The following is a 21,849-nucleotide window of genomic DNA, read 5'->3' as shown; positions in this document are numbered from 1 at the left end:
AGAGAGAAGGAATAAGACTTTCTAGAAGCATCTAGAAAGAGGAGGCCCACATGCCTTGGACACCAAGTCTTCTAGAATGTTCTAGAACCTACCTTTGGGAGCCTTGGCCATGAAGACTTGCCACCTAGATGGCTTGGACGAAAATTCACCCATGTGCACCCTAAGATGACCTACTTTCTAGAACATGCTAGGTTTCTTTTGTAATCCTTTAACTTAGTTGTTTTGCTAAGGGGCCCCTAGACTTGTCTATTTAAGGGGACCTCTAACACTTGTACAAGGGTTGAACATTTTGGAGAAATTATACACTTTGTGTTTCAACCTTTTGTGAGAGCATTCCTCCTTAGGGAGTGGAGTTCTTTCAAGCCTTATCTTGCCTTGGCAAGTGGCGGCATACACCACTCATCTTCAAGGTTGCCATGGCTTCTTCTAGCCTAGCCTTGTAGTGGCGTGAATCCTCCATTCCTCCCATTTCCCTTGCTTTTCATTTTATGTTTCTTTACTCTTCTTGGTTTATATTGTTTCTATTATATGTTTTTCCTTTTGATTTCTTACTCCCCATCAATCCATTCTCCTCCTCTCTAGAACCTTGGAAAGGAACCTTCACATCTAGATAGCTTGCTATCTTAATGTCCAGTGGGGATTTCCTTGGTTTTCTTAATCAACTCACACCATATTCAATAATCTTAAAAAGGAACAAGATAATCCTTGAGTGTAGCCTTGCCTTGTTACTTTGGGAGAGTGATGTAAACACTTGGGTCACATTTTGGGTTGGAATTGGTCTCGGTTTTCATGTTGTCTAACCCCTAATTCATTTATTTTGTCTCGGATTTGAGTGTTTTTGTTGTAGGAATCATGGCAAGTTCATCAAATGCACCTACACCAAACAAAAACAATACATTGATGAGATTGCTTCGGGATTTGGAGTTGTCTAGGAAGGAGGCCTTTGAACAATTGAGAAAAGACAAGGAGCAAAGTGACCTAAGAATCCAAGAGCACATTCAAAGGCTTGAAGCTAAAGAGCAAGAAAGAGAGGCTAGGAAAAGAGGGCATTCTAGGCGCAACCCAACACAAGAGAAGCAAACTCCAAAGATTCCTAAGTTCTATGGTGGAAGTGATCCCAAAGTCTTCCTTGATTGGGAAGCTAAAGTTGATCAAATTTTCAATGAAAATCATGTAAAGGATCAAGCACAAGTTGATCTAGTAGTTTTAGGATTTTTGGAGTATGCCAATACTTGGTGGCATAAAGTTTGTAAGAATTATGACCAAGGGCCACCCGCGACTTCTTGGATGGACATTAAAACTCTTATGCGCGCTAGATTTGTTCCTCCCTCCTATAGGAAGGAACTTCTTTTGAAGCTCCAAAGGCTTCACCAAGGTTCTATGAGTGTGAGTGAGTACTTTAAAGAATTAGAGTCTCAAATGCGTAGGGTTGAAATAAAAGAAACTAACAAAGAGAAAATAAAAAGATTTGTGAGTGGTCTTAGGAGAGACATACAAGACCAAGTAGAGTTGTATGAGTACTCCACTCTTGAAAATGTTTTCACACTTGCCCTTGGGATTGAAATTCAATTGAAAAGAAAAAGAAGGGCAAGGAAGAGTTACTCACCCAACCACTACTATAGTCACTCATGGAAGGGAAAAGCTAAAGAGAAACATGATAAATTTCCTTCTAAGTCTCACCAAGTACCATCAAGTAAAAATAAGTTACCAAGTGGTCACACTCACCATTCCACTTCTCAAAGATCAAGTTCCATTAAATGTTTTAAATGTTTGGGGTATAAACACATTGCTTTGAATTGCCCAATGAAGAGGACAATGATCTTAAGGAAGAGTGATGATGAGAGTGAACATTTTTCTTCCCCTTCCCCCAAAATACTTCTTCCCACACTTCTTCTTCAATTGAAAGGACTAAACCCTTTGAAAGTGGATTGTTAATGGTAAGGCGCCAACTAGGGCAAGTTCCCAAAGAACTTGATCCTTCTCAAAGACAAAACCTTTTTCATGGAGGGTGCCTTATCAATGACAAGATATGTCACTTCATCATAGATAGTGGAAGTTGTGTAAATATGGCTAGCCCAAGGGTGGTGGACAAGTTTGGCTTGAAAACCATTCCTCATGTCAAACCCTACAACCTATCATGGCTTAAGGAAGAAGAAATAGATGTCAATAAACAAGTCCTAATTAACTTCTCTATAGGAAGCTACAAAGATGAGGTGTTATGTGACATTGTGCCTATGGAAGCCAACCATATTTTGCTAGGTAGGCCATGGCAATTTGATAGAAAAGTTGTTTATGATGGCCATGCAAACACTTATGTTTTTTCCTCCCTAGGAAAGAAGTTCACAATCCTACCTCTCCCACCTCCACAAGAAAATGAGGACAAAAGTAAAATAAAAGATGAAAAAGAAAAAGAAAAGGAGCAAGCTTTCACCAAGGAGTTACTTGCCTACAAAAAGAGTTTTTCAAAGCAAGAGGTGCAACACCACTCTTCATTTTCTTCCCAAACAAAGAGAGATGAACAAAAACAAAAGCAAGAAAAGGAGAGTGGCATTAAAAAGAAAGAGGGCACCTCCAAGACTAGGGATCAAATCATTAAAGATGAAGAAAGTTCTCATCAACTCAAGTCAAGCTCCATCAACAAAGACTTCAAGAATTTGAGGTCAAATTCTCTCCAACAAGGGGAGAATGATAAAGGATTGATCCCTACCAAGGATGATGGCCCATGGCACATGCTTAGAAGAAAGGGAGTTCCTTGATCCCTTCCTTTGCTTTTATTTTCTTTAGTTTAAAATTCCTTTAAGTTGGCTTGGTTGACTATTTTTGAGTTGACTTGTTGACCTTGACTTTGGGTTGACTTGTTGACTCAAAAGATTAGCTTAACCTTAAACCAACATGCTAATAAATTCCTTAAATTGCTTTTGTAGGAATAAGAAAGGAGGAGGACCACATAGGAGACACTTGGCGTCCTAAGGAAGAGAGAGAAGGAATAAGACTTTCTAGAAGCATCTAGAAAGAGGAGGCCCACATGCCTTGGACACCAAGTCTTCTAGAATGTTCTAGAACCTACCTTTGGGAGCCTTGGCCATGAAGACTTGCCACCTAGATGGCTTGGACGAAAATTCACCCATGTGCACCCTAAGATGACCTACTTTCTAGAACATGCTAGGTTTCTTTTGTAATCCTTTAACTTAGTTGTTTTGCTAAGGGGCCCCTAGACTTGTCTATTTAAGGGGACCTCTAACACTTGTACAAGGGTTGAACATTTTGGAGAAATTATACACTTTGTGTTTCAACCTTTTGTGAGAGCATTCCTCCTTAGGGAGTGGAGTTCTTTCAAGCCTTATCTTGCCTTGGCAAGTGGCGGCATACACCACTCATCTTCAAGGTTGCCATGGCTTCTTCTAGCCTAGCCTTGTAGTGGCGTGAATCCTCCATTCCTCCCATTTCCCTTGCTTTTCATTTTATGTTTCTTTACTCTTCTTGGTTTATATTGTTTCTATTATATGTTTTTCCTTTTGATTTCTTACTCCCCATCAATCCATTCTCCTCCTCTCTAGAACCTTGGAAAGGAACCTTCACATCTAGATAGCTTGCTATCTTAATGTCCAGTGGGGATTTCCTTGGTTTTCTTAATCAACTCACACCATATTCAATAATCTTAAAAAGGAACAAGATAATCCTTCATCAACATCCACTTGAATTCATCCTCTCCCTCCCCCTCCAATCAACGTTGAGGGAGAGAGAGGGGAAGGAAGAGGGAAATTCCTCTATGTTTCAATCATCTATGTTATGCAATAGTTTAAGGGTGAAATCAAGATTACAATTTATGTCCGCAATTAAGTAAAGGACAATTTTGTAATCTTATTTTTCCTTGATTTAAATATAATGTTTAATCTATCACATCTATCAAATCACTCCCAACATTAGCAAACATTACTCTAAATACACACTCTTTCACCTTTAATCCCCTTAAAGTGAATAAGACAAGTTTCACACTCTAATCCACTTGAATTCATCCTCTCCCTCTTCCTCCAATCAACGTTGAGGGAGACAGACGGGAAGGAAGAGGGAAATTCCTCTATTTTTCAATCAACTTTGTTATGCAATGATTTGAGGTTGATATCAACATTACCATTTCTTCTTAATTTATTTTTCAACTTAATTATGAAAATGATGTAAAAATATGACTTTTGAAATTATTTTTACAAAAATAATTAATAACAAAAATTTGAAAATTGTTCTAAAATAAGGCATAAAAAGTAATTATTAATTATAATTTTTTTACGTTATTTTATAAATATTTTTTTATTGAAATATGTTACTTTCATTTATACATTTTAATCTTTTTTCTACCACAAATTAAACTTATATAATGATATTTTTTAATTATTTTCAAAATAAAGGACGATTTGGTAATCTTGTTTTTCCTTCATTTAAATATAATTTTTAATCTATCACATCCAAAAAATCACTCATAAACTTTAACAAACTTTACTCTAAATCCACCCACTTTCACCTTTAATCCACTTAATGTGAACAACACAAACTACACATTGTAATCCACTTCATGTCATCCTCTCCCTCTCCCTCCAATCAACCTTGAGGGATAAAGAGAAGAATGAAGAGGGAAATTCCTCTATTTTTCAATCATCTATGTTATGCAATGGTTTGAGGGTGATATCAAGATTACAATTATGTCTGCAATTTATTTTTCAACTTAATTATGAAAATGATTTAAATATATGGCTTTTGAAATTATTTTTACAAAAATAATTAATAAAGAAAATTTGAAAATTGTTCTAAACTAAGGTTTAAAAAGTATTTATTAATTATAAATTTTTTTATTACATTAGTTTATAAATATTTTTTTATTAAAATATGTTACTTTCATTTATATATTTTTATATTTTTTCTATGACAAATTGTAACGCCCTATTTAATTTACTAAACCAAATTAAAGGAAGCATCACACTAAATAATATTTTAGCGCAGTCTCGGAGTTTAAACACCACTCCTTACCACCCAAGGCACACCACAATACCCCAGAAGAAACAAGTTATAAAGTTTACTAGAATCATATAGAAATCTAAAAGATAGGCTAATACATGGGCCATGGCCCCAAAGAAAAGTCCAACAAGAACATGAAGTCCAGCCCAAGTAGACTATGCAGCGGAATCGTCTCTCTCCCATTGACCACGAGTACCTCTCGCATCTGCTCCCATCAATAAATTGATGATCATCGCAAGAGTAGAAGAGCAACATACAGAGCAATCAAACAAGCAAAGGGTAAGCTAGAGCCAAAAGATTTTATCATGCAATCAGATATACTTTCACAGTCCAATATACATACATCACCCAAGCATGTTGTGACCTTCCAATAAATACACTAAGACTCGACTCGACCACTAAATCCCTATGCTTACCCCCGAGCTGCTCATACCCGAGCTATGTGTTACAAGTGTTACGAAGAATCAATCCCCCCCCACAAGGTTAGCCCTTAATGAGTTTCAGGCCTCCTACTACTCTCACCACAAGAGTCAGTATGTTCTAAGTGAGACTAACTAACCCCTTAAAGTGTGAGGCCCCTAAAATCTTCTATATAAGGGATGCTCCTAGACATGTAAAAGGCTTGAACATTTTGAAGTAAAAACACTCTTGTGTCTCAATCATTTGTGAGAGTTTCCTCCCTAGGGAGTGAATACTTTTAAGCCTTATCTTGCATAGCAAGTGGCGACACACATCCACTCATCTTCAAGGTTGCCATGGCTTCTAGCCTACCCTTGTAGTGGTGTGCTTCTCACATTTTTACCATTTCTTTCCTATCCATTTTAATTTTTCTTATTCCTTTAATTGTTCTTGGTTTTCTATCGTTTATGTGCTTTCCATTTCCTTTTTGTTTTGAATCAATCCATCATCTTCTTCTCTTGAGCTTTGTGAAAGGAACCTTCACATCTAGATAGCTTGCTATCTTAATGTCCAGTGGGGATTTCACTTAACTTTCTTAATCAACTCACACCATATTCAATAATCTTAAAAGGAAACAAGATAATCCTTCATTAGGACCCTTGTCTTTCATTCATGAATATAGTAGAGAAACTCTGTTGAGATGACTTCAGACCCCTCTCTTTTTGTGAATCAACTTAGGCTAGAGTTCTCTTTCTTGGTTTCCTCTAGCCCCCTTCCTTGAGTGTTGGCCCAACCTCACTTGAGATTTTCTCCAAACACCATTGTCGCACCACTTCTCCTTTCATCTTCTAACTTCTGCACCTCCATCCTTCTCCATGGAAGCTTCATCAATTTCGCATGGCTTCTCTTGGGCTTCCTTACTTTTGAAGATGGACTCATCATGTGGTATCTAGAGCCTTGGTTGATCAAGCTTGATGTCAAGAGATAAGTTCATCTTCCTTGTGGTTTTTCTTTCAATTTTCATGTTGTTCATTACTTCCTTTGATTGTCTTGTTTTTTTTTCTTCTTTTCACCTCATTGGTTATATGGTTCTTATCATTGTTCCTTTGGAACCATTCGACCATTGTGCCTAAGAGCTCAACCATGGTGAATTTGTGTGCCTTTTACATTTTCGTTTGAGTCTTGTTCATTTTCTATTTCATCTATTTGAATCATTTTAATTTTCTCATCCATATGTTTTGTCTAGAGTAATGTGTAGTTCAATGATGTCTTAAATTCCTTTGTTTAGCTTTCCATTTTGTTGCTGTTTTGCTGCTGTATTGCTACTGTTTTGCTGCTATTTTTGGTTCATAAATACACCTTATCTTCTCCCTTGGAGCCTTGGAAATGAACCTTCACATCTAGATAACCTTTGTTATCTTAATGTCCAATGGGAATTTTCCTTGTGCTTGCTTAATCACCTAAGTTTCATTTCGTTTCTAGTGTGCTTTATGTGCTTTTAATTTTCGCATTTGAGTTCATACTTGTTAATTAGTTCTTGGCAAGTTCTTTAGAGTTAAATTCCATTGTGTTTCATTGAGTTTCATAATCTTCTTTTGATTCCTTTAAGTTTCCTTCTCTTTTGTTTCTATTAAAATGCAAATGATCAAGCATAGTGTGGTGGAGATTCTAATTTGTGATTGAAACTAACTGCTGTAAGAGCTATAAAAAAAGAAAGAAAAAGAGCACAAAAAGAGTACAAACAAGTGCCAAAAATAATCAAAAGAAAAGATAAAAAGAAAGTGGCAAAAGAAGTACACTAGAATCACTACCATCACTTGAGTTTGAGAGCATTTTTCTGTTGCATTTTATTGCTGTTCCAGTTGTGTCTGTCTGCACACTTTCTGTATTTGTTTTATCACAACAAATTGGCTATTGCAAATCTCGATCTGATTTTTGCTTATTGTAGCTAAAGCATAGACGAAAAAAAGAAAACAAAAATCATTGAAAAATGTTGAGAAATGAAAAAATGATAAATCGCTGAAGTAGAGGCTGAATTTCACGTTTTTGGACTGGCAGTGGCTGAAAATTCAAATTTTGTGCAGATTTCTAGCTTGTTTTTGGTTGTTTTTAATCCATTCTAGTTCCATTCTTTAGGTAATTCATTTGAGTGCTTAACTTGTTTCTTTGCCTTATTTCTAGTTTGACTTTCTTTGTTAAATGTTTGAGTATGTTTCATCTATATTCCACTTGAGTTTAGCTCTTCTTTCATTTAAGCTTTTCTTGATTTTCCTTATTGGCTTCTTTGGTTTGGTGTTACATTCTTGGTGGAAGATTTCTTTGGAGGTAACCAAATACTCAAGGTAACATCCTAGGAGGTGGAAACCAAAGTGGAACTCCAAGCTACAAGTGAAGTTCACAAAGGAGAAAATTCAAAGCAAACACTTGAGTGAGACAAAAGAAGAAAGAAAAGAGTGGAGTGAAACACTTGAAGACTTTTTAAGTTTGCGCAAATTTGTGATTGTATTCATTTGAGTTGTATTTGTTCAAGTTTTCATTCTTGTATCTCTTTGGACTAATTAAGTGTCTTGGGGGGAGCCTTAGGTGTTCTCTCATCTCTTAATTAGAACCTTCTTAAATAGTAAAAGCGCTTGTAGACAATGTGTCTTGCAACATCAAGCCTCACCAAAGTAGGCCGCATAGTTAGACTCCAATTTTTTGTTTTTGTTGCTTAATTGTTACTATGTGTCTAATTCTATTTTAGAAGTTTTGTGCAATATTCTTTGAATTACTTTGGCAAGGAAAGACTTGGTAAGTAAGCAATCCAAGTGATTCACCTATCTATCCTAGAAGATAATTCAAGAAGTTTGTTATTTACTTCTTCTTTACAATTTCTTAGTTAGCTTTTAGTAATCATGGCTAGTCAACCCTCCCTACATAGTGTAAGTGATTATGAGGATTCAATTCATAGTTTAAAACATGTTTCTCAACAATTCAAATCACTTGAACTATGGAGACAAGAAGTGGCAATTTACAAGGTGAAAGATCAATTGGAAAGAGATGGCCAAATTGCTCTCTTGGAGGAACAAATCAAAGCTTTAAAGAAAAGAGATGAGAAAATCCAAAATAAGCGAAAAAGTAGGAGTAATTCTAGCAAAGGGTCTAGAAGTGGAGCTTCAATATATGGGGAAGAGGAAGGATTAAGATTAGGAGAATATTATCAACAACCTTCCCACATTAAGAGGCAAAGAAAAGACCCTACTCCTAGAGAAGTTAAAGTAGACTTGCCTCACTTTCAAGGCAAGGATGATGTTGAAGCTTATTTGGATTGGGAGATGAAGGTTGAGCAACTCTTTGCTTGCCATCAAGTTAGTGAAGAAAGGAAAGTGCCTCTTGCTACCCTAGGCTTTCAAGGGTATGCTATGTATTGGTGGACTTCTATAGTCCAAGAGAGGCTAAGAAGTCTTGGACCTTCAATTGAATATTGGAATGATCTTAAGTCAACCCTTAGGAGGAGACACATTCCCTCCTACTATAATAGGGAGCTCATGAACAAGCTCCAAAGACTTCAACAAAGAAATATGTTTGTGGAAGAATATAGACAGAAAATGGAGTTACTTATGATGAGGGTGGAATAATTGAGGAAGAGTCCATTACAATTTCTAGATTCTTAAGTGGCTTAAACCTTGATATAAGAGATAGAGTTGAGCTTCTATCTTACCAAGATTTGAATGATTTGGTGCAAATATGCATTAAGGTAGAACAAAAAAATTTGAGAAAATCTTTTTCAAAAAGAAATCAAGCTCAAACTAACTCTTATGTTAAGAAAGATTTTAAGAAAGAAGAGAAAAAGGAGGAGCCACCTAGGAATCTAGGTAAAGGTAAAGAAGGGAGTGCATCATCACACACTCGCACAAGTGAAATCAAATGCTTCAAATGTCTTGGTAGAGGTCACATAGCATCTCAATGCCCCACCAAAAAGACCATGATTCTTAGGGGTGTTGATAGATATAGCAGCCAGGATGGAAATGAAAGTGAGAGTGGAAGTGAGGAATCCAACGAGTCTAATATAAAAGATGCTCACCCTTGTGATGGGGACCTTTTAATTGTTAAAAGGATCCTCAACAATCAACCTAGTCCACAAGCACTAACACAAAGAGAGAACATATTTCACACAAGGTGTAAAATTTTGGAAAACACTTGTTCTCTAATTGTGGATAGTGGCTCGTGTTGTAACTGTTGCAGTACTAGGTTGGTTGACAAGTTGTCTTTGACTGTCTTACCTCATCCAAAACCTTACAAACTTCATTGGCTTAATGAACATGGGGATTTGGCAGTCAAACATCAAGTAAAGGTCAAGTTTTCCATAGGGAAATATGAAGATAGTGTGCTATGTGATGTAGTACCTATGGAAGCTTGTCATATCTTATTGGGGAGACCTTGGCAATTTGATAAGAAAACCATGCACAATGGTCTCACCAACGAGATTACCTTTACTCACAAGGCTAAAAAGTTTGTTCTTCATCCTCTTTTGCATCACAAGTGGCTGAGGATCAACTTCAAATGAAGAACAAAAGAGAAAAAGAGAAAGATGAGGACAAAAAAAAAGAAGTCCCCAAAAAGTCCAAAAGCTAAATAAAGATGAATCTGAGGCGGGAGAGATTGGTGTTCCTTCTCCCAAGGTCATTCAAAATGAGAACATTTTAACCATAAAATCTTTAAATCAAGTTCTCAATGTTGAACAACCTTTATGCCTCCTGTTGTGTAAAGGAACACTCACATGTACTGCCACAACTCTTGAGCTTAAAAATCTACCTCGTAAAATTGAAAATCTTTTGAAAGAGTTTTAGCATATATTCCCTAAGGAAGGGCCTATTGGGCTTCCTCCCTTTAGAGGAATTGAACATCAAATAGATTTAGTGCATGGGGCTAGTCTACCAAATAGACCAACCTATAGGACAAATCCTCAAGAAACAAAGGAGATAGAGTCTTAAGTCCAAGAGTTGTTGGAGAAGGGTTGGGTTCAAAAGAGCCTTAGCCCTTGTGATGTGCCTGTTTTGTTAATACCTAAAACGGATGGGAAATGGAGAATGTGCTGTGATTGTAGAGCCATAAATAACATCACCATTAAATATAGGCATCCCATTCCTAGGCTTGATGACATGCTTGATGAATCACATGGGTCCCTCATGTTTTCTAAAATTGATCTAAAGAGTGGTTATCACCAAATAAGAATCAAAGAAGGTGATGAGTGGAAAACCGCTTTTAAGACCAAATTTGGATTATATGAGTGGTTGGTGATGCCCTTTGGGCTTACTAATGCACCTAGCACATTCATAAGACTAATGAATCACGTTCTTAGAGAGTGCATAGGAAAGTTTGTGGTTGTCTACTTTGATGACATTTTGATCTATAACAAGAGCTTACATGAGCACATAGACCATCTGAGGTCTGTCCTTACCATCCTTAGGGTAAATAGTTTGTTTGCAAATAAAGAGAAATGCACTTTTTGTGTAGATAGTGTTATTTTCTTAGGTTTTTTAGTAAATAAAAATGGGGTCCATGTTGACCCTACAAAAATAAAGGCCATCCAAGAATGGCCTACTCCTAAAAATGTTGGAGAGGTTAGGAGCTTCCATGATTTGGCAAGCTTTTATAGGATGTTTGTTCCTAATTTCTCTACTTTGGCTTCACTCCTAAATGAACTTGTCAAGAAAGATGTATCTTTTAATTGGGGTCAAAAACAAGAGTCTGCTTTTCAACAACTCAAGGAAAAGCTCACCAATGCACCCATTCTAGCTTTACCAAACTTTTCAAAAACCTTTGAGCTAGAGTGTGATGCATCCGTTGTAGGAATATGTGTTGTGTTGTTGCAAGGAAGGCACCCAATTGCTTATTTCAGTGAAAAACTTCATGGTGCCTCCCTCAACTATCTCACCTATGATAAAAAATTGTATGCCTTGGTTAGGGCCCTTTAAACTTGGGAACACTACCTTGTGTCCAAAGAGTTTGTCATTCATAGTGACCATGAGTCGCTAAAATATTTAAAGGGCCAACACAAGCTGAATAAAAGACATGCTAAGTGGATGGAATTCTTGGAACAATTTCCTTATGTGATAAAGTACAAGAAGGGCAAAAGTAATGTGGTGGCTGATGCCTTATATAGAAGACACACTTTGTTTTCAAAATTAGGAGCCCAAATTCTTGGATTTGATCACATTCCAGAAATGTATAATCAAGATTTTGACTTTTCCTCTACTTATGCTGAGTGTATGGAAAGACCTCAAGGAGGTTTCTATTTGAATGACGGGTATTTGTTTAAAGAAGGAAAATTTTATATTCCCTAAGGTTCACAAAGAAAACTCCTTGTTCAAGAAACACATGAAGGGGGATTAATAGGTCATTTTGGGGTAGAAAAAATCCTAGGTCTTTTAAAAGAGAAATTCATTTTGCCCCATATAAAGGCATTGTAATAGATGTATCTCATGCTTACAATCTCAGTCTAAAACAATGCCTCATGGATTATACACCCCCTTGCCTATTGCTTCAGCCCCTTAGGAAGATATAAGTATGGATTTTGTCTTAGGACTCCCAAGAACACAAAGGGGTTTTGATTCCATTTTTGTGATGGTAGATCGTTTTAGCAAAATGACACACTTTATACCCTGTCACAAAGTGGATGATGCTAGCAACATTGCTCGGCTTTTCTTTAGAGATGTGGTCAAGCTTCATGGTATACCCCGCACCATAGTTTTTGATAGAGATACTAAGTTCCTTATCCATTTTTGGAAAACTCTTTGGTCAAGGCTAGGAACTAAACTTAATTTCTCTACTTCATGTCACCCACAAACTGATGGGCAAACTGAAGTTGTTAATAGATCTCTGTCTACTATGCTAAGGGCAATTTTGAAAGGAAACCACAAATCTTGGGATGAATACCTTCCCCATATTGAGTTTGCCTACAATAGAGTGGTTCATAGGACTACTAAGATCTCTCCATTTGAAGCTATTTATGGCTTTAATCCTCTCACTCCTATGGATTTGTTACCACTTCCTACATCTTTTGATTTCATTCATAAAGAAGGGGTGGCAAAATCTAATTTTGTCAAGAAAATGCATGAGAGGATTAAAAGACAAATCCAGCAACAAATTGAGAGGTATGCTAAGTACAACAATAAGGGGGAGAGGGAAATGATTTTTGAAGAAGGGGATTGGGTGTGGCTACACCTTAGAAATGACAGACTTCCTAAGAAAAGGAAGTCTGAACTTAGCCCTCGAGGTGATGGTCCCTTTAAAGTGCTGAAAAGAGTAATTGATAATGCATATAGGCTAGAGTTGCCTGAGGAATATGATGTACATGCCACCTTTAATGTTGCTGACTTAATACCTTTTGTAGGTGGTACAAATGACGAGGCATAAGTTTCAAATTTGAGGACAAATCCTTCTCAAGAGGGAGGGGATGATGAGATGCCTCTAACCAACGGACCCACAACAAGAGCTATGGCTAGGAGGATAAAAGAGGAATTGGCCTCCAATGCACATACAAGGCCCAAGATGAACTTTACATGGGCCAATGAAGATGTGAAGACCTAGCATAAGACTCTTTGTTTGTAAATATTAGAATAGGGTTTATTTTTGGGCCTTGTATTTTGGTCTTTAGAGAGTAGGGTTTTTGTTTGGGCCATGTATTAGGCCTTGGAGGGTTTTTGGGCTTTGAAGAGAATTGGACCAAATAAGAGTTGGGCTTGAAATTAGCCCAACAAGAGAGAGAGAAAGTGCATTTGTGAGAGGATCTAGATCCTTCTTGCTCCAAGCTTGGTCACCAAGCTTCTCTTATTCACCTAGAAGCAAGTCCCTTGTGACTTGCTTAGGTGGCAAGTCACACTTGCCTCATGCTCTCTTTTTGGCTCCAAATACAATATTCTAGATCCTTTTTCCCTCAATTTTTCTAGACCACTTGGCTCTCCTTTTCTACTATAAATAGAGAGCTTAAGACCTTTGTTTTTTCATTCATGAATATAGTAGAGAAACTCTGTTGAGATGACTTCAGACTCCTCTCTTTTTGTGAATCAACTTAGGCTAGAGTTCTCCTTCTTGGTTTCCTCTAGCCCCCTTCCTTGAGTGTTGGCCCAACCTCACTTGAGAGCTTCTCCAAACACCATTGTCGCACCACTTCTCCACTCATCTTCTAACTTCCGCACCTTCATCGTTCTCCGTGGAAGCTTCATCAATTTCACATGGCTTCTCCTGGGCTTCCTTACTCTTGAAGATGGACTCATCAGGTGTTCTGCATGCTCCTTTTGAGTCCTGTAATAGATAAGGATATCGTCTATAAAGACCACGACGAATTTATCTAAGAATTGACGGAAAATTCTATTCATGTAGTCCATAAACACCGCTGGAGCGTTGGTCACACTGAAAGGCGTAACCATATACTCATAGTGTCTATACTGGGACTTGAAGGCTATCTTCTACATATCATCAGCCTTCACCAAGATCTGATGGTATCCCGACCGCAAATCAATATTCGAGAAGATGGATGACCCATGCAACTGATCCATCAAGTCATCAATTCTCAGAAGCGGGTATTTGTTCTTAATGGTTATGTTGTTTAACTGTCTGTAGTCCACACACAGACGTGAACTCCTATCCTTCTTTTTCACTAGCAACATTGGTGCTCCCCATGGTGAAGTACTTGGTCGAATGAATTGTTTCCCCAATAACTCCTCTATCTGTTTCTTGAGTTCCACTAACTCCGTCGGGGAGCCATATGATACGAAGCCATCAACACTGGACCGGTTCCTGGCACCAGATCGATAGAGAATTCCACCTCTCTACTGGGAGGCAACCCTGGCACTTCCTCTAGCAATACATCTTCAAATTCCTGCACCACTGGTATAACCGACATCCCTTCCTTCTCCTCTACCTCCATGCAAGCGAAGATTCTGAAGCATTGTGTGCCACTCTGAACCTCGTTCACCACTCCCTGAGGAGATACCAATTCAGGCTCCTCTAAGTCGGGAAATAACAGCCTCTTCTCTCAACATTCTATAAGAACACGATTGGTAGAGAGCCAATCCATCCCCAAAATTACCTTCAACTCTTGTAGAGGTAGGCAAATTAGATTTACTCTCCACCGGACACCTAGCACACAAGGACGACGTCACGACCAAACCCGATGTCGGGGTAGATACCGCAACCTCACATTGCAGCTCGCACACCGGTAGACCCAAACGTTCCATACAAGCATTTAACACAAAAGAGTGTGTCGTCCAAAATCATACAATACACAGCATGTCTTTCCAGCTATCACATAATCACCTATAACAAGGTTACCTGAGCTAGCAGCCTCCGCTCCGGTCATGGCATACACTCTGCCTGCCGCCTGAGGCTTGTTGCCTCTATTCCTCTGTTGGTGTTGGTAGGTAGTCTGAACTGGAGGGCGTATCACTGCCCTAGCAAGGTTAGGGCAGTCCTTCCCAAAGTGGCCCTACTTGCCACAATTGTTGCATCTACGGTAACCCTCCATGCGTGGGCAGGCACTCTTCAGGTGGGGACCTCCACAAATATAACACTGTACCCAGCCTTGTTGAGGGGAAAAGTTCCTAGACCCCCCCAAAGTGGCCTTCTTTGCCACAGTTGTTGCATTTGCAGTAACCCTCCATGCGTGGCCAGGCACTCCTTAGGTGGGGACCTCCACAAATATAACACTGTACCCAACCCTGTTGAGGGGAAAAGTTCCTAGACCCCCCCAAAGCGGCCCTCTTTGCCACAGTTGTTGCAATTGCAGTAACCCTCCATGCGTGGGCAAGAGCTCCTCAGGTGGGGACCTCCACAAATATAACACTGTACCCGACCCTGTTGAGGGGAAAAGTTCCTAGACTCCTGAGGCTGATGGTGAGGTCTGTCGTATGGTCTCCTCCGCTCCTCATGTCTGGGCTTGGACCCAGATGGTCCACCTATCCTTTGTGGCTGCTGTGGACGTTGACCTTCCACCTCATTCTTCATCTTCTCCATCACTCGTGCTTTCTCCACCAGTGCAGCAAAGTCCTTGATGGATAGACGGGCTACCATCAAGCGGATGTCGTCGCGGAGGCCATTCTCAAACTTATGGCATCTCCACTCTTCATCGAGGCAAGGTGTAGAAACGGATGAGATGCTTGAACTTTTCAGCATAGTCTGTCACAGATTTCCCTCCTTGGGTCAATTGGAGGAATTCCACCTCCTTGGCATATCTCACACTATCAGGGAAGTATTCCGAGAGGAACTTCCCCTTGAAGGCCTCCCAAGTCATAGGCTCTCCTCGCTCCTCCATGATGGACTTCATGTTAATCCACCAATTTTCAGCTTCTCCAATGAGCATATAGACTACAAAGCCAACCTGTTATCTGCTGGACACATCTTCACGTCGAAGATTCTCTCCAAGTCCTTCAGCCATTGATCGGCTGCATCCAGGCTAGTCTTCCCATTGAATTTCACTGGATGGTGTTTCAGGAAGTCTTCCAAACTCCACTCTCTGACTGGCGGACGTGGCTTAGGACCAAACACAGGGGCAGCCACCCTGTTTTCCTCCAATTGGCGGAGGGCCTCCATGTGCTGCCGGTGGGCATCCTCAGCAGCAACCCTAGCAGCCTCCATCTGCTGCATCACTAGCTGTTGCTGCTCAAGCGACGCTGCCTGTCGCTGGATGGATGCTTCGTGTTGCTGCATCATCGCCGTGCTTTGCTGCGTCATGGCAGCTACCATTGCCTCGATTGCTCTGGCGATATCTGACACATCACCTTGGGAGGATTGCGGAGTCCTACGAGAAGGTGCCATAGTTCACTAGCACACAGGAAATCACTTGGTTAGGCTTGATAAGACATGAATTTAATTGAAAACACTTAGAAAGACACAGAGAAAGCTCAGCAGACATCCAAGTCCACAGACCTAAGGAATGACTGCTCTGATACCATAAATGTAACGCCTCATTTAATTTAATAAACGAAATTAAAGGAAACATCACACTAAATAATATTTTAGCGTAGTCTCAAAGTTTAAACACCACTTCTTACCATCCAAGGCACACTACGATGCCCCAGAAAAAACAAGTTATAAAGTTTACTAAAATCATATAGAAATATAAACGACAGGCTAATACATGGGCCATGGCCCCAAAGAAAAGTCCAACAAGAACATGAAGTCCAGCCCAAGTAGACTATGCAGCGAAATCGTCTCTCTCCCGTTGACCACGAGTACCTCTCGCATCTGCTCCCATCAATAAATTGATGATCATCGCAAGAGTAGAAAAGCAACATACAAAGCAATCAAACAAGCAAAGGGTAAGCTAGAGCTAAAAGATTTTATCATGCAATCAGATATACTTTCACAGTCCAATATACATACATCACCCAAGCATGTTATAACCTTCCAATCAATACACTAAGACTCGACTCGACTTATCCGAATACATATAATCAAGTCAGATTCAGCGGATGCTTGCACTTGTGGTGGATACCTCTGCTCACCCCTGAGCTGCTCACCCCCAAGCTATGTGTTACAAGTGTTACGATGAATCAATCCCCCCCACACAAGGTTAGCAATTAATGAGTTTCAAACCTCCTACTACTCTCACCACAAGATTCAGTCTGCTCTAAGTGAGACTAACTGACCCCTTAGAGTGTCAGGGTGCGATCCTTACCTTGAATCCTTACCAAGTTACATAGATGGGGCACCACCAGGGACACCTACTAACAGGGGCGATGGAAATTACGTCCCGACCACTGAAGCACGACCCTGAAACCTCACCTAGAGATTTCAAGGAATTACGCACTGACACGTACCAAATACATTCAAACAACCAAATAATAATAATCATGCATTCAAACCTCACGTCAACATTTGTAACCCCTTTCCATTCGTATTCCATGTTGAACCCATGCCATCTCATTGTTCCAGTTTCATGAATATAGAGTCTCATCTCATACTAATATCATTACCATTTAATATCACCTATCTCATTCACTTTACATACCAAGGTCACACCAACATATCAATCCAATTCGTATCTACATATATTCCATGCCATTTCTCATACTTCATACTTAAAACATATCAATCAATCACCTAAACAATTTTATAGTACCCAAGCGAAGCAAACAGCGAGGCCTACAACGCATCTCGCTCAAGCTAGAAGCCCTCGCTCAAGCGAGAGGGGTTCCCTCGCTTAAGCGACAGGCCCTCGCTTAGGCGAGATCACGACAGAGGCCATGGGAGGTTTTTCGCGCACTCGCTTATACGAGCCCTCCCTCGCTTGAACGAGCCCACTCCTCGCCCAAAGGTGAGGTCCCTCGCCTAGGTTGCAACTGCAGCAACACACCTCGAGCTCCCATGCGTTCTCGCTTAGGCGAGCATCTCTTGCCTGAGCGAGATAGTACCTTGCTCAAAACTAAGACCCTCCGCTTGAGCGAGAGCTCGAGCGTGAGCTGGGGTTTGTTCTCTGCAAGTCTCGCCTAGGCGAGACCGGGTTGCTTGGGCGAGAATAACAGGTCTCGCCCACTGTTCATCCTGCAACAACTACACTTTTCCTACCCAAACAATAGCATCAACCAGCACATGCATCTACAGTAGCATACAAGCTCAGAAATTACGAAACAGAGGAAAAACAAACATCGATCACAACAAATAGAAAGGTTTCTAGCTTCCCTTACCTGGAAAGGGTTAGCAAACAACTCCGATACTAAAGCGAATGAGTACGAGCACTCCCAAAGCAGATTTAAGATCTGAGGAACCCCAACATATATGAGGCACGAGATTAATTACACAGAGCCCTAAGAAGAAACACGAAGAACTCAACCAGGGATGAAGGTTAAACTGACTCAGATCTGACTGAACTTCAGAACCCTAGAGAAGGATTTGCGATTGCGCTATGAAGGAATGTAGGAACTGTTTCTACAAAGTGAAAGGGGATAGAGCATTAGGGCAGACTTAGGGTCTGTTGCCCCTTTGGGCCAGCCCTTAGGCCCAATAGTTTAGGGTCCCCTTTAAAAATAAAAGGACAGAATAAAAGTGGGCTTTACAAAAATCAAACTTATATAATGATAATTTTTAATTATTTTTAAAATAAAGGACAATTTGGTAATCTTGTTTTTCCTTGATTTAAATATAATTTATAATCTATCACATCCAACAAATCACTCACAAACATTAACAAATTTATTATAAATCCACCCTCTTTCACCTTTAATCCACTTAAAGTGAACAACACAACTTCAAACTGTAATCCACTTAATGTCATCCTCTCCCTCTCCCTCAAAATACCCTTGAGGGAGTAAGAGGCGAAGGAAGAGGGAAATTCTTCTATTTTCAAATCATCTATGTTATGTCTTGGTTTGAGGGTGATATCAAGATTACAATTATGTCTGCAATTTATTTTTCAGCTTAATTATCAAAATGATGTAAAAATATGATTTTTTTCAAATTATTTTTACAAAAATAATTAATAACGAAAATTTGAAAATTGTTCTAAAATATTGTTTAAAAAGTAATTATTAATTATAAAATTTTTATTACGTTATTTTATAAATATTTTTGTATTAAAATATGTTACTTTCATTTATACATTTTAATATTTTTTCTACCACAAATCAAACTTGTATCATGATAATTTTTAATTATTTTTGAAATAAAGGACAATTTGGTAATCTTATTTTTCCTTGATTTAAATATAATTTTTAATCTATTACATCCAACAAATCACTCATAAACTCTAACAAACTTTACTCTAAATTCACCCACTTTCACCTTTAATCCACTTCAAGTGAACAACACAAACTTTACTGTAATCTACTTGATGTCATCCTCTCCCTCTCCCTCCAATCAACATTGAGGGAGAAAGAGGGCGAAGAAAGAGGGAAATTCTTCTATTTTTAAATCATCTATGTTATGTCTTTGTTTGAGGGTGATATCAAGATTACAATTATATCTGCAATTTATTTTTCAACTTAATTATGAAAATGATGTAAAAATATGGCTTTTAAAATTATTTTTACAAAAATTATTAATAACAAAAATTTGAAAATTGTACTAAAATAAGGTTTAAAAAGTAATTATTAATTATAAAATTTTTTATTACATTATTTTATAAATATTTTATTTTCATTCATACATATTAATATTTTTTTCTACAACAAATCAAACTTATACAATGATAATTTTTAATCATTTTAAAATAAAGGACAATTTGGTAAACTTGTTTTTTCTTGATTTAAATATAATTTTTAATGTATCACATCCATCAAATCACTCACAAATTTTAATAAACATTATTCTAAATTAATGCAAATTTGGACTACAGGACTAAAAGTGGCTTATTAAGAAAATTAATGCAAATATTATTTGTTAATAATTTATTAGATATCTTTAAATAATTTATTTATTTAATTATATCATAAATTATTAACCAAACTATATTTGTCAATTAGTTTAGATCTCTCCAAATATCTTTGAATATTTTTCTTTATCTTTATTTTTGTTCCTGTAGAGAACAAACAAGATGAGTTAGGCACAAGGGTCACCTTACCATATAGTCCGCTATCTCTTCAGTTGGCCTCTTCCCGGTTGATACATGTCAGCTTGGACCTAGGAGGGGTTACCAGCAGAAGAGTCTCCGAAGCTCAAGTAAGTCAAAACTTTTAGAAGGTCAAATCAGTGATTAATGAATGCGTACCTTTAATTACTGGGGTCCACGCGTATTTATAGAGCATTCATGATGTCTGGTTATCTCGTGGGCCAGACCTTGACTTGGGCTCTAGCTTAGGCTATGAGTGGGCCTGGGCCCTAACCCAGGCCATTAAGGCCTATCGAACGTGAGGGCTCCATTTTACTAAGTCTTCTAGAGCAGTCTGATCCGTTTACTTCTTGACCTGTCAGATGTCGTCCTTGGCCGTACATTGTCCAAGGTTGACTGCTTTGTGGTTACTTTAGTCCTTATTCAGTTATGAGTTTGATTCCATGGTGGCCCAAGTCATGTACTTGGGTTGTTTCCGGCATGTGCGTGAGAGTTGTCATTTATATGGTTAAGTTGACCAGGTCCGATACAAGTTAGGCTGACTCGGAATAGGCTGAATACTTGGCCGCCTTGATGTATTGTTTACTTATCTGGTTGGGTTTGGTTAGGTGTGGTACACCAGTCCCCCTGCCTTGTTCGATATGAGTTGTCGGTCAAGGGTGATATGTGTTGGTATGCTAGCGGAACCGGCTAGGTGTGATACACCTGTCCCCCAGCCTTTAAGTGTGATGAATAGTGTTAAGGCTAAAAAGTGATAACCGTCTTAAGGTAGGTGAAGGGGTGTCAGGGGTCAAATCAAGAAGTTTTAGCGCCGTCATTTTTAAAAGTCGTATCTTTCGCAATGATGGTGTCGATTGGTCTGGGGTATTATTTTGGCGGGAAGAGTTTTCGTTGTTTGGGATCCTGGACTATAAATATAGGTTTCAAAACGGGTGAGGGGTTACTTGGTTCATTTGCTAGAGTTTTGCATTCAGAGATCTTGTGTGCGCATCATACTGTCTGACTAGTTCCAAAATTCAGCCGACATCTCCCCGTAAACACGAAAACAGGTATGTCTAGTAGTAGTGAGAGTATGGAATCGGAGAGAAGTAGGGGTAGACAATTTGATGAAGATGGTACAAGTTATGGGGGCGTGACAAGTGGGATTCCAATGGAGACTGTGAGGGAGGTTCGAGAAGATCCCCCCGAAGAGTTGGCAGAAAGTTACTAGCCGGCAAAAGGTGGCTATGGGTGGGCGGCTGCCGACGTCCGCAACCAATCATCTTTGTTCCGGTGGTCTCGTCTACTGAACTCTTGGATAAACTGCACACCTGTTATCTCCAAGGGCGTTAGTGGGGACATTGTTTCCCTGGAGAGGGTTAGTGCCATCGACCGGGTATGTCATGGGCAGAAGGGTGCTACCGAGAAGTTTTTCTACATGTATATGTGCCATTTCTCTCAACTTCATGTGTGATTGTTGTTAGACGGTTTCACTATGGGCGTATTGCGGGCATTGAATATGGCACCTACGCAGCTACATCCGAATAGTTGGGCCTACTTACAAGTCTTTTGTACCTTATGCCAGTCCTTATATTTGGAGCCCACTCCTTATGCTTTTTTATATTTTTACGATACCAGACCCCGACGGCCGGCTACTTGGCTATCTTTGATAAGTCGCCCAGTATCAGCAGACTGGATGCATTTTCCCAATCTTTCAAGCATTTCAAGGACGGGTACTTCAAGGTTGTCGTTAAAGAAGGAGGCAAAGCTCATTTTTTGAATGCAGATGGGAGTACCAAATTTCCTTTTAGTTGGCCAAGCAATCCTTCTCGGTATAAAGACATGGGGATGGATGAGTTGTCGACTGGTGATAAGGAGGTGGTGGAGATCTTGTTGAAGTTTGTTGATAAGTTGCCCACTAAGGGCCTAGTTAGAGT

Source organism: Vigna unguiculata, chromosome 1 (genome assembly GCF_004118075.2).
Source record: "Vigna unguiculata cultivar IT97K-499-35 chromosome 1, ASM411807v1, whole genome shotgun sequence".
In the NCBI taxonomy this organism is placed as follows: Eukaryota; Viridiplantae; Streptophyta; class Magnoliopsida; order Fabales; family Fabaceae; genus Vigna; species Vigna unguiculata.
The sequence above is the reverse complement of the archived record's forward strand: the minus strand, read 5'-3'. Positions refer to the sequence as shown.